Source organism: Triticum aestivum, chromosome 4D, assembly GCF_018294505.1.
Source record: "Triticum aestivum cultivar Chinese Spring chromosome 4D, IWGSC CS RefSeq v2.1, whole genome shotgun sequence".
NCBI lineage: Eukaryota > Viridiplantae > Streptophyta > Magnoliopsida > Poales > Poaceae > Triticum > Triticum aestivum.
Genome location: NC_057805.1, coordinates 417,799,100 through 417,805,626, shown reverse-complemented (window position 1 = coordinate 417,805,626; position 6,527 = coordinate 417,799,100).

Sequence of the window (6,527 nt, the reverse complement as noted above, 5' to 3'; positions counted from 1 at the left end):
CTCTCTGTGTATTTCGGTCTGACCGATTCATCCCCTTCGGTCATACCGAGTTCATTGAGTTGATCTAGGTTTTCAATCTCGGTGCAGCCGATTAGAATGGTTCAGTCACACCGAATTGCAGTAACCGCTTGTGATTCTGCATCTCGGTGCCACCGAGTCATTCCACTCGGTCACACCGACAGGGTCAGGATATATATACCCACAGGTCAAATGTTGGAAACCTTTTCGCCCGCGCGTGTCCTGCTCTGCCGACTCAGGTCTCTGGATCATCTCCCATTGCTAGCGACCTCCCGCCGCTGGTCTCCGCCGCCATCAATGGGAATCTTCACCGCCGTTGCCGCCGTAGCGAGCTCATCGTCAAGTTAGGGTATGAGTTCGATCCTTTGTGCAATCTTTACCTCCGATTCTTAGCACAAAGTCAATGTCATGATTCTTACCACATATGAGATCAATCTATCCAGCAAAAACTCCCTTTAGATTAGTTTTGATTGGAAAATTTAGGGTTAGGTTTCCGCCGAACTCATCTCGGACCGACCGAGTTGTAGAAATCGGTCTCACCGATTTGGCTTGGGCCATTTCACTTGTAACTTTCGGTCTAACCGAAACTTGCAAATTGGTGTGACCGAGTTCAACTCTCAGTGAAACCCTAGCAATCTCTGACTCACCGAACTGTGTCTCGGTCTGACCGATGTCACTAGTTCATACTCCAATATTGCTTCGGTGGCACCGAGTTTAACAAATCGGTAGCTCCGAAATGCTTTCTGTGGAAAACTAAAACTAAGTTTTTGACTCAATTGTTTTGCAAAATCTCTGCACTTTGTGATGCTCATCCACTCTATCTCAATTATATCTATTCACAGGGTCATCTTTCAGTTTGCAGTGTCAGAAATGTCTGATCAGAGTGACAGCCAAAACAAGTCTGAGGAGCAAGTTAACATGAGTGAGGGCACTAGTCCCTCTGAAAGCTATGATGAGGGTAGCAGAAGTACTCCTAGCAACCTGCCTAAGGCTGCTACTAGGCAGAGGATAAAGAGAAACTCAGACTCTGAGGATGAAGACTATGTTGCTGCTGAGGAGGAGGTCAGCTCCAAGAAGAAAGTAGTCAAGAAGGAATTTGGCACAGCAGCTTCAACAAAGCATGGTCTGAACAAGAAGGCTCCCGCCAAGAGAGTGCCCATGTCAAAGGCCAGAGCCTCAACTCTTGAAGCCTCCAAATCAACTAAATAAGAGGCTGCTGGTGAAGGCAAGAAGAGAAAGGAAAAGGGCCAAGAAAACTATGGCAATAGTTATTGGAAAGCCCTCAATGATGATCCAATCATATGAGGAAGAGGAAGAAGAGGATGCTGCACCAGCATCAAAGACACAGAAGCTGATGGGGGATGCCATCAAGTCTGGGGCTGCTCCATCAAAGCCCAAGACTGCCCCCAAAGCTACTGCTCCAGCCACCAAGTCTGCACCAAAGAGGAGCACCAGAAATATACCAGGTGCTGAAAAGAACAAGGCCCCAGTACCTGAAATAGAAGAAGAAGAAGATGAAGCCCAAGTGCTCAGAAAGTTGAAGCCCAGGATCCCTGATCATGATGAAAATCACCCAGTGTCTGAAAACATGTAGGAGAGAAAGGATTAAGGTCTCAGATTGTGAATACAATCAGACCCTTATGATGTGAGAAGAAGGACTGTTGTGGACTACAGATTTCACACCAAGGAACAGCAGGACTTCTATGAGACAATCCTTCTGGATAAGAAGCCCATAGTGTGTGATATGAAGTGGGTTGATTGGAAGTACATCGACAACAATGAAGTCCACTTCCATGGAGTTCATGAAAGCTTCTGACTCAATGGAGTAGACACCTTTGTGGGTCAGAAGTTGACCAAGTGGAATGATGAGCTCATTATGCAGTTCTATTCAACAGCTCACTTCTACCCTGATGGAAGAATTGTATGGATGACTGAAGGAACAAGATATCAGTCTACTGTTGCTAAGTGGGCCAAGCTGATCAATGCCCCTGAAGAGCATGAGGATGACATTGATGTATATGCTAAACCTAGGAAGGGTCACAACTCCATGGCCAACATGTACAAGGAAATTCCTGACAAGGCCTTGGAGACACACAAGCTAGGCTCAGTGTATTATCTGTTGTCTAGACTGGCCACCGTGAACACCATTTTGAGGCACACCTTGCTGCCCAAATCAGGAGATCACAGGATGATCAGAGGCCACTCCATCAACTTGCTTCAGATGTTTGATGTGCCCCAGAAATTTAAAGTGATGAGTTTGATTGTTGAAACCATCAAGAGAACAGCAGTAGACCAAAAGGGATCATGTGGATATGCTCCACACATCCAGATGCTCATTAACTCCAAGATGGGCAAAGGCATATACTTATTGGACAAAGAGCACCTTCCCTTGAGGCCTGATCGTGAGGACAACACAATTATTATGGATGCTTCAGATCCTAAGTTTGTAGAGGCTCAAGAGAAGCGGGAGAAGGCAAAAGCAGAGAAGGCAGCCAAGATGCCAAGTGCTGAAAAGGCTTCACAAGTTTTTCTCAAGTCAAAACAAGATCAACTTGGCTATATTATTCAAGCCACTTTGAGGATTGAGAAAGGATTGGCCACCCTAACTCAAAATCAAGAGAGCCTTGAAAGGATCATTGAAACAAAATTTTATGATCTAGACTTGAAGGTCACAGAGATGCAAATAGCAGTTGAGCAGCTCCAGGATGAAGCTGAAGAGAGGAGAGGGAAAGCTACCACTGAAGTTTTTTAGAGAGTGCCTAGGGCACATAGGTCTGTAGTCGTGCCAGTGACAGACACTAGAGCTACTACTTCAGCACCTGTAGCCACATCTTTAGTTACCCCTCCGGTTGCAACTCCACCAGCTCCTACAACCTCAACAGATGCATTTGTCGCAGGACTCCTCTCCACGCCACCTCCCGAAGATCAAGCTTAGAGAGCCGCATAGCACTATGCATTTTCAAGCTTTTTGGTAACTTGTTGCCAAAGGGGGAGAAAGTGTATAGATCATAGGCTTTGAGAGAGAGAGCTTTGCTTCTTTTTGCTATCTTGTTTGCTATTTATTTGTTTGCTTGCTTGGATGATACTTTATGTGTGTGTGAGATACTTGTATCATGTGTTTGATCATATCATACGTTAATGCTTGTGCTTGGATGATGATATTATCTATCTCTCATGTATGATCATTCACATCTTGCCTTGGTGATGAGTGCATATTTCATATACTATCATTTTGAGCTCTCCACCAAGATGTATGTGACATGGAAGAGTAACCCATGATCCTAATCGATTGTGCATTTGCATTCAAAAGTAAATTTTAAATAATGCACAAATTTAGGGGGAGCTCTTGCTTATCACATACTTCTCAAAGCGACGATGCAATTGTTGGGGAACGCAGTAATTTCAAAAAATTCCTACGATCACGCAAGATCTATCTATGTGATGCATAGCAACGAGAGGGGAGAGTGTGTCCACGTACCCTCGTAGACCGAAAGCGGAAGCGTTATGACAACGCGGTTGATGTAGTCGTACGTCTTCACGATCCGACCGATCTTAGCACCGAACGTACGGCACCTCCTCGATCAGCACACGTTCAGCTCGGGGACGTCCCTCGTACTCTTGATCTAGTTGAGGCCGAGGGAGAGTTTCGTCGCACGACGGCGTGGTGACGGTGATGATGTAGTTACCGGCGCAGGGCTTCGCCTAAGCACTACGACGATATGACCGAGGTGTGTAACTGTGGAGGGGGGGCACCGCACATGGCTAAACAATGTCAACTTGTGTGTCCTAGGGTGCCCCCCTGCCCCCGTATATAAAGGATCAAGGGGGGAGGCCGGCCGGCCCTTGGGCATGCCAAGGAGGGGAGGATTCCTCCTCCTAGTAGGAGTAGGACTCCCCTTTTCCTAGTCCAACTAGGAGGGGGAAGGGGGAAGGAAGGAGAGGGAGAGGGAGAGGGAAAGAGGGGCTGCGCCCCCCTCCCCTAGTCCAATTTGGACTCTCCTTGGGGGGGCGTGCCACCTCCTGGGTTGCTGCCCTCTCTCTCCCCTAAGGCCCAATACTTCCCCGGGGGGTTCCGGTAACCCCTCCGGCACTCCGGTTTTCTCCGAAATCACCCGGAACACTTCCGATGTCCGAATATAGCCGTCCAATATATCAATCTTTATGTCTCGACCATTTCGAGACTCCTCGCCATGTCCGTGATCACATCCGGGACTCCGAACTACATTCGGTACATCAAAACACAAAAACTCATAATACCGATCGTCATCGAACGTTAAGCGTGCGGACCCTACGGGTTCGAGAACTATGTAGACATGACCGAGACACGTCTCCGGTCAATAACCAATAGCGGAACCTGGATGCTCATATTGGTTCCTACATATTCTACGAAGATCTTTATCGGTCAAACCGCATAACAACATACGTTGTTCCCTTTGTCATCGGTATGTTACTTACCCGAGATTCGATCGTCGGTATCTCAATACCTAGTTCAATCTCGTTATCGGCAAGTCTCTTTACTCATTCCGTAATACTTCATCCCGCAACTAACTCATTAGTTACAATGCTTGCAAGGCTTATAGTGATGAGTATTACCGAGAGGGCCCAGAGATACCTCTCCGAAACACGGAGTGACAAATCCTAATCTCCATCTATGCCAACCAAACAAACACCTTCGGAGACCCCTATAGAGCACCTTTATAATCACCCTTTTATGTTGTGACGTTTGGTAGCACACAAAGTGTTCCTCCGGTATTCGGGAGTTGCATAATCTCATAGTCTGAGGAACTTGTATAAGTCATGAAGAAAGCAGTAGCAATGAAACTAACACGATCATAATGCTAAGCTAATGGATGGGTCATGTCCATCACATCATTCTCCTAATGATGTGATCCTATTCATCAAATGACAACACATGTCTATGGTTAGGAAACATAACCATCTTTGATTAACGAGCTAGTTGAGTAGAGGCATACTAGGGACTATAGGTTTTGTCTATGTATTCACACATGTACTAAGTTTCCGGTTAATACAATTCTAGCATGAATAATAAACATTTATCATTAATTAAGGAAATAAATAATAACTTTATTATTGCCTCCAGTGCATATTTCCTTCAGTAATTCATTCTTATTATCATTTGTCGAAGCTTTGATCTATATGTTGTCATCAATTACCAAAAAGGGGGAGATTGAAAGTGCAACTAATCCCTGGGTGGTTTTGGTAATTCTTAACAACATATAGCTCATTGGACTAATATTCTTTCAAGATAATCATTTCATAAAGTTCAATGATTGGCATGGCATGGACTAGAGATGTGGACCCCTCAAAATGCTAAGGACACATATTGGCACAAGCTCAAGACTCTACATTTTCATTTTAGTGATCCAAGATCACATTGAGTCCATAGGAAAAGCCAATACTATTAAAAGGGGATGAGGTGTTTCTTAATGGCTTGCTTGCTCAAAATGCTTAGTGATATGCTCCAAAAGCCCTCAACCACTTTCTCATATCCACATATGTCCCAAACCAAAAGTCAAACTCGGCCCCACCGATTTGATCTATCCGGCGCCACCGAGTTCATTTGACATAGCCATAGCCAGAAACCCTAATCAGTTTGGTCTCATCGATAGGGATCTCGGTCTCACCGAGATGGGATTGCAAACTCTCTGTTTCCCTTCGTAACGTTTTGGTCTAACCGAGATGAGCAATCAGTCCCACCGAGTTCGTAATGCAAACTCTCTGTTTCCTTTTCGTAACGTTTCGGTTCACCGAAATGAGCGATCGGTCCCACTGAGTTTGCCTGAACAACTCTCTGTTTGCCTATTACAGAAATCGGTCTCGCCAAGTTCATGTGATCGGTCTCACCGATATTACGTTATGCCCTAACCCTAACACAATCGGTCCCACCGAGTTGACATGTCGGTCCCACCGAAAAGCCTGACGTTCACATTTTGAACTAAATCGGTCTGACCGAGTTTCACTATTCGGTCCCACCGAGTTTGGTAAATTGTGTGTAACGGTTAGATTTTGTGTGGAGGCTATATATACCCCTCCACCCTTCCTCCATTCGAGGAGAGAGCCATCAGAACGTGCCTACACTTCCAACATTCATTTTCTGAGAGAGAACTACCTACTCATGTGTTGAGACCAAGATATTTCAATCCAACCACAAGAATCTTGATCTCTAGCCTTCCCCAAGTTGCTTTCCACTCAAATCATCTTTCCACCATATCCAAATCTGTGAGAGAGAGTTGAGTGTTGGGGAGACTATCATTTGAAGCACAAGAGCAAGGAGTTCATCATCAACACACCATCTATTACCTTTTGGAGAGTGGTGTCTCCTAGATTGGTTAGGTGTCACTTGGGAGCCTCCGTCAAGATTGTGGAGTTGAACCAAGGAGTTTGTACGGACAAGGAGATCGCCTACTTCGTGAAGATCTACCCTAGTGAGGCAAGTCCTTCATGGGCGATGGCCATGGTGGGATAGACAAGGTTGCTTCTTCGTGGAC